Raw genomic sequence first — 12,316 nt, forward strand, 5'->3', positions numbered from 1 at the left:
TAAGCTACAAATAGATATTATTATATTTTCTTTTGATATGGTAAACTCATCTTGAAATACAACTAAAAATAAAATAATTATGTAACGAAATTTTTTGCTACGTTAATAATTTTAGTGCACAATCATTTTTTGTTGCTTAATAGTGTTCTTCGCGCGTTATCTGATCAAGATGCTTCTTCGGACGTAATCGAAAACAGAGATAAACATGTCTACGTTAATTTAGAGCGAGGAGCTCGTTAAATCGATTAAGAAGTCATCGTGGATCGCTGCAATTTCTTGTTCTGCGCGAACGAAAGCGCAAGATGTGAGAGTGACCCTCTTCCGCGCGCTGCTACTAGGTCGCCGAGAATTTCTCATTTAAAGAAGATGCGTTTCTCTAATTTGCTTCTTCTGCCGTAGATAATTATTGCAACATTTATTCAAAACGATCCATGAAGAAATTTATGAGCTGAAAACATTTATGCTATGTTAGCACTGATCGAAGTAGCGAATTGAATGTACGTTCTTAATTCTATTCTCTAATTTTACAATACAGGATCGTGATATAATCTTCTTCAATTTCTCGATATCATTGAACTTGTTTTGATTTAGCGTACATTAGTTTCTTTAAATGTATTATCATTATAAAGGACATTATTAAATAATTCGGAATATTCAACATATACAATTATGGATGAGTTACTTATTTTTGTATGTAATCTTATTATGTTCTTTGTGCTTTTAATAATGTTGCCATTTCCACAAGAGGGAATTGGTCAATTTTAACTAAGAGATTGTTATTGAATAACAATTTCGTAAGTTTCTGTATGACGCAGACTAAATTTTGGCGAAATATTTTTTAGCTTTAAAGTGAAAATAAAGATTCACACGACGTCTTGCAGGCGTTTATATTACATTGAGTGTAGATCTTAAAGTCTTACACGACCTACACTGAACGTTTTATTTCAGACGTATTTCGTCCTAAATGTTTTCTTTTTCAATTACATGATCCATCTATGTTTTTTGATGTAATATTTACAGCGATATTTCTGAAACATTTTAAATGCCCTATTAAAGTATAAATAATTTAATAAAATAGTTTTCAAACGCGTCACGAATGTCCAAAATGTAGTTTTTAAAGCGTATTTTTCTAAGTAGTGGTTAATAACAGAAGCCGGTGCTTCCCAATCACACACAAATATGTATTATTCTTATAATAACCATAGATTAGAAAATTTCTCATTGAAGACTATAAAACGACCGATCAATCACGCCCGCAGAAATTTTCAATAATCGATTCGAAAGATCCATTTCCCCACGGTCGCGCGAGGGCGGCATCGTCCTCCACGCCTAATCTAGTGACATTTACCGGCGGCCGTAGTTAGATTGGTAGCCGTGGTGTCTCGCGGGGCACGGCTCGGCGAGCATCGGCCGCTCAGTCAAGAAACTCGGCTGCATCGAATCAGTACGGGCGAGCGAGGTGCAAAAATTTGGTAACGAGCCAGGAGCGCGGTGCTCTCTGCTGCCTGGCAATCGGCTGTGGCCCGTACGGCGGTGGCTGGCCTCGCTAGCCCCACGGAACAGTAAAAAATCCAACGAGTGTGCACTGTGCGGCGGCCAGAAGAAAAACCCGGGGGGCCGACGATAAAAAGAGAAGAGTCGAAAGTGGTGCGGGTCGATTTTCGTGTCGGTCGGCCAGTGTTTCTCCGGCGATCGCGGGACGGAGAGACCGCAGAGGTGGAACGGGGACGGGAAAAACGAGTCCGTCTCGCTGGTTTTTCCTTCAGCACGGACGCGCGCCGCCCCTGGACCTCCCCCCTTAGCGTATCGTCCGCCGCCGACCAACAAGAAAACCAAACGAAAAAAGAAGAAAAGGGAAAAGAAGTCGGGCTCGAATGAAATCGGGGTGCGCTGGGTGACAGTGATGAGTGTTTCTGCGTTTGTGCTCGGCATCGACACCACCATCGTCGACATTGCTGCTGCTGCTCGGTGCTTACGTGACTGTGACCGTGACTGCCGTGCCGTCGCCAGCGCGATGTGTTCCGTGAGCCCGGCCGTCGACGAGATGCAGTGAGTACAGCACCGTGGTAATGTCTTCCCGCGAAACCCGCGCATCGTGTCCGCGGACGACCAATTACCGATCCGTCTCGTTCTTTGTTTATGTGCCGCAGATGGTACGAAGGTCGGCCCGGAAATGGGTCGAAAATCCTGATCATTTTCTTTTCTCTCTCTTTCTCTCTCTTGCTTTTTCACTAGCGCTCTCTCTCTCTCTCTCTCTCACTCTCTCTCCTTCTTCTTCTGTCTCGTTATCGTGGCGCTGGCGTTCGCTCGTCCGCTCCTGGGGACACGTTCTTTTGTTCCGTGGCCCCGGTGTAAATATTTTGGACGTCGAACCGGAAATGGGGCCGCCAACACTCCCGGGTACTATCGCGGTTAATTACCTACGGGTATCGATTCGTAGGAAAATCGACCGAGAATCGTGCGATCGAGGAGGACAGACGATTCCGTTGACGTCAGGAGAGACTGACCGTTGGTTTTTGCTTATGCAGTTGGAATTATTCGAAGGGGTCTCTCATCTGTTGGCCGAGCTAGAAGGATCCTCGGTCCGGGATTTCGTACCGGCTTGGTACCCGGGGAGAGGCTGCAGTGGTTAGCGAGTTAGGTTTTTCGACGTGGTCGCTGCGCAATAAAGGCGGCTCGAGGCGACGGTTAACATGGAGGCTCGTCCCGACGGGCACGTTCGGCCTGAACGACGAAAAGGGGCTTTCCGATCGGGACACTCGGCACTGCGACGCGTTTCCCATTTCCGGTTTCGTCTCGCGTGCTCCTGCTCGAAGCCGTACAGTCTGCGACAACACTGTAAGACGGTGTAATAAAACCATACAAAGCTGCAGGAGAAAACTTCGTTCTTTTACGTATCGTCTACGTCACCGTTTGCTCAAAGAGACTTTCGTCAGCATCGCGGTATAATTAACGAGAACTAAACCGATCTTTGCCCTACTGCAAATCGTTATCGCAACTCTCCTGACGTTTTTTTCAATAATTCACTCTTCCCGTTCACATTATTAGATTCAGATTAGATATTTATCTTTGTTTGGGTGTTGAACGTTTACATGTTTCACTCTATTACATCGTGTTCACAATATCTATTAATAAGGTTGTACTTAACACCTAGTATTCCACCGTTTCATATACAATGTACCTTCGCTAGTATTGCTCGACTCTCAACCATTGTCGCAAAGCATGTATTCTTCATTTGTAGCAAAGGATACCTTAACTGTATATATTGATGTAGTATATACACAAGTAAATATATTAGGAAGTTAGAGGAGAAAAGCATAACGTAATCTTTATTACATAGACAGATTGAACAACATGGGATGGTAATTTCTATTGATATATTTTATACTGAACGGGCAATATAATAATAATCACGAACGCGTGCTACGGCACATTTAGACAAGTTTAGGAATCTAGAACTGTTGCAACTAGACGGCGAACCTTCAGACGAAATAAAGATTGCTTGCATCGATTCGAAGAAACAGAAATGTAGTACAAATAAACTGTTCCCTTGAATAACTCTGTTAACTTGAAGATGGTGTGACAATGTTATTAAATTCTTTTTATGTGGTCGCAATTTTATATTTCAACTAGCCATTTTTACCGTGAACACATAATCCCGCGGTCTAGTCATAATATAGGTTCAAGTACTTGAGACAGCTATAATGCACTTCTATTCTGAATTACGAAGAACCTAAGAGCAGGACTATAGTAGTTTAAGTTAAGGTTCTTGCATTAGCTCTCGTTTATGTAGGTTCTATAATTTGTTGCTTTTGCCGATTGTACTGAGTATGGATTGTCTTTTCGAGATATTTACTAGTCAATAGAATAGCGGGAGTTAACAGTGTCTCTTCAAGCTTCGCATAAAATATTGCGAAGAGGATAATTACATATTTTACGGAACAATGGTTGACATATTTTGCAGAATATGATTAACATATTTTAGAGAATAACGATTAATGTATTTTACAAAATAATAACATAATCACTGGAAAAAATTTCTATGACATTAGGAAGAGATTGCGTTGTATAATTATTTAAAATACATTTTTCGAGAATTTAATTCCGTTTGGTCGTCGAAAAACAACAATTTTACGGGGAACGGAGCCATCTTGGTGTAGACGTTGAGTTCTGCGCTGCTGGCACGGCAGAGAAAAGTAGAAGCCGGAATACAATCAAAGCCTTAAGACAGTTTAGCGAACAATACAAAGTTCAAAACATTTAAAAATCGTAAATTGTTTAGAAATATGCTAATAACTAACAACCGTAAACAAGCGCGATTATGCTTCGCCGATCAACAAATTCATTCGCATAGAAGACGGAAAAGTGTGATCCTTTCCGGCGAGGTTTAGAGGTTTCAAGGAAACCGCAATTAGAATGGAATAAATAGACGCTTAGGGTATTACGGTATAAATCAATCATAGTAGAATAAACGTAGACATGATCAACAAAAAACTAACGATTTTGACAAAAACTCGTTCCGTATCTCATACATAGTTTAGTCTTGATTTCAGACAAGTACTTTCGTCGTTGTAATTTGTATAGTTATAAACTACAATTTTCTGGTAAATAATTTCTCACGCCGTGAACAGTAATACTATACAAACTAGAAGCATAAATTATTTCTCATATATGTTTTGCAACTGAGAATCTATTTAAATCACGAGAACTAATTAGAAACATAAAACACGAGAGCTAATTAGAAACACTTTCTTCTCTTTAATGATTTTATTAGAACCGGAAGTAAAATATCGATATTAATTAATTCTTGCAATATCATTATTTCTTTAAATTTTGCCATTAAATGTATAAAACCCGCAGTCTGTTCATAATGTAGATTGCTGTACGGTTATAGGCGGTGTCTTCTAGTATTGTCGCGTATCATGGATGCCTCCCTGCCGACGGAGCTGGATAGAGTTTCCAGAGAAATTAGTTTACTTGATGTTTTACGCGCTCGATGCTAGGCAGATGGTACGAAGTAATATTCCAGCCGCTTTGAAGGACGTTCCAAGGAAGTCTTCACTCTATTTGATTAAACCTGCATTGCCGACTTTGTTCGATACGTTTTTATCGCCTTTCGAAAGATTTGTAATGCTTATTTTTGGCTGGCAACACGGCCAGCAGGTTTTCCGGTCGATTCTATGCCCATAAATAATTTTAGTAAGTCAAATTTCATTTCGTATTTTGCGAAGGTAAATTGCAAAATTAGACTTCAGCCATTAGGATTTTTATGTAATGCGTGTATGACTACGTACTGTTGTAAATAACAGACAACGGATTTTTTTTTCATTTGTGACAAAATTGAAGAACTATAGAACCGATTATGAATATTTAGCAGTGTAGATATACTAATATCGATGTGTTAAACTTATTAAAGCAAAAATGCCACTTTCAAATTAATGTTGTCCTTTGCTGCATCAAATGCAGAATATTTTCATTCTGCATAAAGATTCGTAGACCAGTAATTACGTATCCGATGCATGCATCTGAAATTCCAAGAAATTAGTGTAAATTCAAGAGGGTATAGTATCGCACGCATATTTGATATATTATTTAAATACGCATGTTATTTTATCTGATAACTATTTGAGATAATTATGACGTTAAATTTAATGACTGGAGCTGGTTTTCATCTTTCTAAAGTAATTGTTGTGAACATTTCATGAAATAATACCGGTTGTTCATTATTATTTTCAGCATTACTTCCTCTGGCTAATCTGAAATAAAGAAATGACGAAATTATTATTTCATCGTCTTCCCTTGAATGAATCGGTATTATTTTTGTTTTCGAATAACGATAGAGTAAATAACGGTTTGAAATAAATTCTTTCAAATAGTTATTTGCCAATCGTGTTCCAATTTATTCAGATTTACTTCTAACAATGGCAGACGACAATTCACTTATACCGACAAACGCATCAAACGCATTCGTTTGCTTTAAGCAGTTGCGTTTGAACCATCGAGATGCATTGAAAATAGAAAACGGAACGAAGTGTGCATTATGTATTACTTGAAAGAATATTTTCACCGGCGCTGCCTGCGGGCGTGTTCCATACACGGCCATGACGTGTCGCGCCAGTTGGAAACAAAAGCCCTAACGGAATTGGTAATTTGAACATTTCACCCTCCAGTTCAGCTTCGAGGGGTTGCCGCTGATTATCGATAAGTTATCGATCACTTATTGATAGTCAACGATATCGTCAATACTACATCAAAAAAGCGTATAGAAAGAATAGGTGTGACCGACAGGAAACGTAATTTGCAAAAAATATTATCGTTGAATTTTAGTTGTTGCATCTTCCGCAACGATTTCGCAATGATTTTTTTGTTGATCATTTTGAAGATTATTTGGAGGGTAACCTTGTTTCTTCGAATGGAAACCTATATTTCTGTTTACAGATTCTTACTCCATGCATCAAATTTTATCTTAAAAGGATAAAATACAAAATTAGAATAAAATAAAATAAATTTTAAAGCGATCGACAAAAAAAAATAAATAAAATAGCTGCTCCTGGAAATCGAGTAACTTTCGTAGTCAATATTCTTCTAAAAAACCTGTTGTTTTCAAGATATTTAAATTTAAAGTTTTCAGAATAAAGAGCATGTTTTTATAATACCGTCATCGAAACATAACAATTATAATTCATTGGATTTTCGTCAATAAATCATTTTCTTATCTAATATTTAATTGCAGTTATCTCACAGTTCTCGAATATTAATTACTGTTTACTTGAAGCTCGATTAGCTCGAACTTATCGAAGAACAATTTCGATAATGTCGGCACGATACACCATGGCAACGGTGATAGTTCTTTTTTAAAAAAAGAAAATAATCATGGTCAGCATCCTAAACCGATAAGTCAAAAATAACCGTCTGATAATTCTCGATAAGAGCAATATGTAAATAATCGGCGACGCTTCAGACCAGCGGAACACCGAGTCACTGAAAATCGCCGTTTTAGGATCGTCGGAACAGCACAATCTCATATTAGGGACGAGCGAATCGTGCATAAGAAAGGTCGATTCTGAATCACAGTGACAAAGATCGATTTAATAGAACATTGAACCTTGAAAAATAAGTTTAAAAAGTATCGATCGGTAATCGAAGTATACTATTTAGTATACTAGTTCTTGGCGTTATGGTTACGTTAAATTGAAAATAGATTCAGAACTAAAATTTAATTCGACTGATTTTAAATAGAATAGCATCATTTATAATAAATTTGTATTATAAATTTAAATTATGGCGAATTTTTAATTCGAATTGGAGCATACATTTTAGATGACGATTGCTTTTTAATTGAATTTTAAATTATAATGGATTCTTGATTAAACTGCAGAGAAAATGTTTAAACTTCAATATTTTCGATCAATTTAAATTAACTTAAAATTGCAGGATAAAATTAATTCTATACTGTCATAAAAAATTTATCTGAAGCGAATTTTATAAATTCATTTCAGAGTAAATCTTTAATATGAATTTGACACATAATTCATATTTAGTAGAAGCGTCATTTAATTGATTTTTAATAGGGCTAATATATCAATTCCAACGAATTTTGATGTGTTTAGTGTGTCTAAATTGTAATTATTTAAAAAAAAATCGAGAATTCAGAAAAATCGATTCAAACTGATCCCTCCCTAGTTCATGCTCGTTTTCGTAGGGACGTGTTCAGCCCAGTGCGTTTTTATCGGTAGATTGTGGTGACTATATCTCGAGGATGATTCTCGGCTACGTTGCGACCTAGGGAAAATGATCGAATTAGTCAGGTGTGAAAATCGAACGACTATACTCGATCGTCGGGAGCCGATCGAATTATGATAATATTGGGAGCAGCGCGATGGTAGTGATGCGGTCGCCGCGGAACGTGCACCGGCATACGTGTTTACACGGGAGTCACGTACCCGGGGAATTCTGTAACGCTGGTTGGTCTTGCGACGATTGAAGGCGGCTCAAGAAGAACGCGCGCGCGTACGTGTGCGTCTGTGTCGGTTCAGTCGCTGAACTGACTTCGGCAGTAGTTTTGAAGATTAGACTGGTTCCTCTTGGAACTGCACGTGTATACGTGTAGACTCTACGCTGCGGAGGAGCCAGTGAACGAGCCGCGTTACCAGATGCAAACGTAACATTGATTTCCTCGTCTGCGAGGATTCTGGGGATAACAAATTACTATGTCTAAGTTTTAACTGACATCGCGTACAGTTTCAGTTTTTTCACTTGTTTATGCGGCTTACCTGCGAACTTTAGTTAGTTTTAAATTCTACTGGTTAAATTTTGAGGTATTAATTAATGACTATTTATAGTAGTTCAAGGGAAGTAATTAAAATAAGTATCGTTACATCGGGATTTGTATTTATTGCGCAATATTGTTTGCAATACTTCAAACATTTTCACGAATTATATATATATATATATATATGAAATAAAATATATATTTGTTTGTACGAAACTATATGTCACACAAAATCGCTTATTATACAAATAAACATAATAACGACATTTACGAAACTTCAAAACTTTTAACTAATTAGTCCCTAATTAGTTACTTAATTAGTACAAAGTAAGTAATTCAAACTATTAAAATTTCTTCAGGGTTTACATTCATTAGAAAATTGCAGACATTCTGAAGAATTGTTCTCCGAAAACAAAATAATAGATTTACTCAATGCGTAAAACTCCGTCATACTGTGTGGTTGTATTTCCTTTTTTAATGACAGTTTTATTAATTACTCAGGGAATTCGTTGACGTATTTTTCAAATATAGCAAACAAGCGTGTCATTAATTTTCCCGTGTTTCCCCAAGCCAGATTGTGTTGTCGATAAAAGACATACATGCATTTTAGGATAGCTCGCAGTGCGATAGATCGCTCTATGAATATATGATGCCGAACGGAGGTACATACGCTTCCGATTAATTGCGATTAGAATTCCGATGTGATACCTATCCGCGGCGTGCGTTATTTCCCGGAAGTGCTTCGGCAGATACCCGATGGCGGAGCTCACCGACGGTCCTGTCGTTTTCGTTTTCGACAAAACCGATCGAAGGGAGTCGCGTGTTCCGCGGAGATTCGCCAATCTATGAAATTGATAGCCACTTGCGCGTTACGTAACACGTCGTGCAGAACCGCGGGAATCCGAAGGCGATTAGACGTTATTTTTCGCAGGCATCCTTAACTCATTAACTAAATAGGGAGTAACGGTCGTGCGCTGCGTGTAGTGGCGGCGGTGACGTGTACGGCCGTACCGGAGGGGAAAGCAGATTTTCGAGCCGCCATGTTGCCTACTCGGAAAATCGCTGTTTCTGGTGTCTCCACGGCGACGTGGTTTGCGACCGTTTTCCACCATTTTCATACTTCGGGTTCGCATAATTATACGGCGCGTCAGCATTCGTTTCTCGTTCGCAGAATTTTCTGACGGGGACAGAAAGTTCCGGGACAGGTTTCGAGAAACTTCTGTGCGATAAAATTTCCCGCCATTTCCAGGAATAGTCGTTTAAATAGAATATTATATCCGCCGTCCGCTGAAGCAATAAGGTAGCAAATTATTTGTTAAATAGTTGTGATTAGATTGCAGATTTTATGCATTTATAGGAAAAATAAGTGGTCGAAATATAAAATTGTGCAGACGTACGAGGAATTTCATAATTCTGCTTTTTTCTTCAACTTATCGAAATTATTAAAAGAAGCAATTTATTTTTATCGAGCCACTGCTTCCCATAAACATGCTGAAAAAATTTTATTTTCGTAAAAAATTAAGAACACGTATTACAAATGAATTGTCTATATTATAATATCGTTTTATGTAGTGCGCACGACAAATAACAGAAATAAAACAGATACAAAAATATAGAAAGTACAGAAATAAATACAAAAATTAACAAATTAGAAAAAAGTGAAATTAATATTTTCGTTGATCGATATTTTCAATTACAGCTAAAGACAAATTTATTTGAAAAGTCGAATTAGTGAGGTTTGAAATTAACTTCTAAATAAAACTGCAAAAATACCGGAGCGCGGAGGATATAAAATACCCTAGAATTCCTAAGGTGGTTGAAATATTAAAAGGCATTTAGGAAAATAGCGAGAATTTCATCTCGGGTACTAAATCTCCATATCCGCAAATGCGTTCCAGGGAGAAAAATAAAAGTCGAAACGTGCACCTTACCGGTTGAATATGCTGCAGACATAATCTACTGGAATTATATATGAATAATGTAATGGGGGATTAAGGGTGCTTTCGTTCTCGTGTGTCGTTCGTTGCGTTTTCTACTTCTCTAGTAATCCGGATCTTGCGGCCTGGAAATGTTAGATACTTTTAATTTCATTGTCGTTTCCAGGAGGTTGTTAGTACCTTTTTCTTTGTTGCTTTCTTCCTTGGTACTCTTCGATGCTGTCACCGTTATAGTCGTTTGTAAAATCTCTAGGGTAAACGTTCCAATTTCCATGCTTTCGAGCAAATTTTTGCTTTATTGGAACTGCTGTTGAACATTCTAATTTTCACTGAATGCGTTAAAAATGTATTCTGATTTTTCAGAAATGTCGGTTTTCAAAAATATATTCTTTTGCGCGAGAATAATTGGTCATTTAACACTCTTAGTACCGGCCAAAAGAGTCTGTATCTGAGCAAAATGTTTAAACCTCGTTTGACGAAGTTTGACAAAGTTTTGGAAAGAAATTGCAAGAATTTTGAAAAGCCTGATAAATAACAAATTCAAAAAGGCAGAAGAAATAGGAAATGAAATTGTTGTTTAATAAAAATATTAAGAAAACTATCTTTCGGTACTAAGAGGGTTAATAGTGTTTTTAATCAGAAAAATAAAGGTGTTTCGTGCCCGAAGCTGCCGTAACGAACCTTTCAATCATTTTTATTAAATATTATTTTTTACCAAAGGGGTTTTACGTCATCTTTTAATGATTCTTAATAAAAACTATCTCATATATTCTATGTTTTTTTTTATATAATCACTTCTCCACTTTTGCTGTAGTAGTCACAAATTTAATTTGGTATTTCAGATTTATTTAATATAATATAATGTATGTAATATAATGTAATATAATGTAATGTATGTAATATAATGTAATGTATGTTAAATTGATTAATACAAAATATCGGTGAACATGGCGTTACGATGCGGTACGCGAGTAGCCACGAGAAAAGAATATTATTTCGGCGCGCATCGGTTGAGAACCGCTGAGCAACGACCAGTCAGATTAGATATCTGAATGTTGAATGTATCGGCGTGGATATGTTAACACCGTGCAGCCACAAAGAATATCGTCCCTCTTTCAAGAACACGCTGGCGATCGTTAAACGTCTTTTTGCTCGCTGCGCGGGCATAAGACGATAGTATTATTGCGTGATGAGAGATTGAGATAGATAATCATCTTGGTCTACTCGGACTGCGAGCAGGGTCCGTTGGGAATGTGGAATTATGTTAGAGAATTTCAACATACGAATAATCCTGCAAAATCATAAGAAATTCCTGTCGAAAATTATCCCCGGCGATTAGGGAAGAATCAAAACGGAACGAATACAATTTTGTTACTTTCGTGAAAAGAGTTCATTGTGCCGTCTAGTGATTTCAAACACATAAATTAGTAGCTAGTAACGTTGTTTAAATGTTTACGAATAAAAAAGAATTACTATTCCTTAGAAATCTTAAAGAAAATCGAAAAGACTCGAAGAACTCGATGATACGGAAACGTTCGCCGAAGAAAATTCCTCGGATTAGCAATTTTTAGAAAAATCCTTGAAAACGATGATGGATAGTCTCTGGAAGTCGTGAGAAGTCGACAAATACTTACTAAATAACTTAGAAAACTTAACGAGTCCTTGAAAATCGACGAGAAATCATAAAATGATCCAGTGACTTTCATGGATATTTTTAGATACCACGAAAGAGACAATAATTAGAGACTCAAAAATCATGAAACAATTATAATTAAATATCCCAAAAACACGAATTAACGTTTAGAAAGACGAAACAAACACTAGACGATTCGGTGAGCGGAAAATCCATCTTGAATCTCACACGGATTAGACCGAACTCGGTCCTGACAGGAAAAAGTGGTCAACAATAACGATACGGGTGTGATGCGGGTGTAATTAACAAAATCAAATCGGCTCGTCGGGAATTAGGCTCAATCGTCACTGGGGTGCGGAATGGAAAACTCAACAAAAGGGTCCCAGCGAAAGGGGCCCGGTGTCTGGCTATTAGGTTTCTCGACGACCGTGAAACGCCTTGGAAGATCAAGACATGACGACAATGGTCGGGGGG

The 12,316-nt window shown here is 37.7% G+C and overlaps 1 protein-coding gene across 2 annotated transcripts in view; it reads left to right on the forward strand.

Annotated features, from left to right (window-relative positions):
* The first annotated feature begins 1,410 nt into the window (after positions 1–1,410).
* The window catches only part of LOC144473143 (uncharacterized), an 89,933-nt gene continuing 79,027 nt past the window's right edge, over positions 1,411–12,316 (forward strand). For both annotated transcript variants that reach the window (XM_078186762.1, XM_078186763.1), the window contains exon 1: positions 1,411–2,049. The gene's annotated coding sequence lies outside the window, so the exon portion shown is untranslated. The remainder of the gene's footprint in view (positions 2,050–12,316) is intronic.

Source organism: Augochlora pura, chromosome 7 (assembly GCF_028453695.1).
Source record: "Augochlora pura isolate Apur16 chromosome 7, APUR_v2.2.1, whole genome shotgun sequence".
Classification (NCBI taxonomy): domain Eukaryota; kingdom Metazoa; phylum Arthropoda; class Insecta; order Hymenoptera; family Halictidae; genus Augochlora; species Augochlora pura.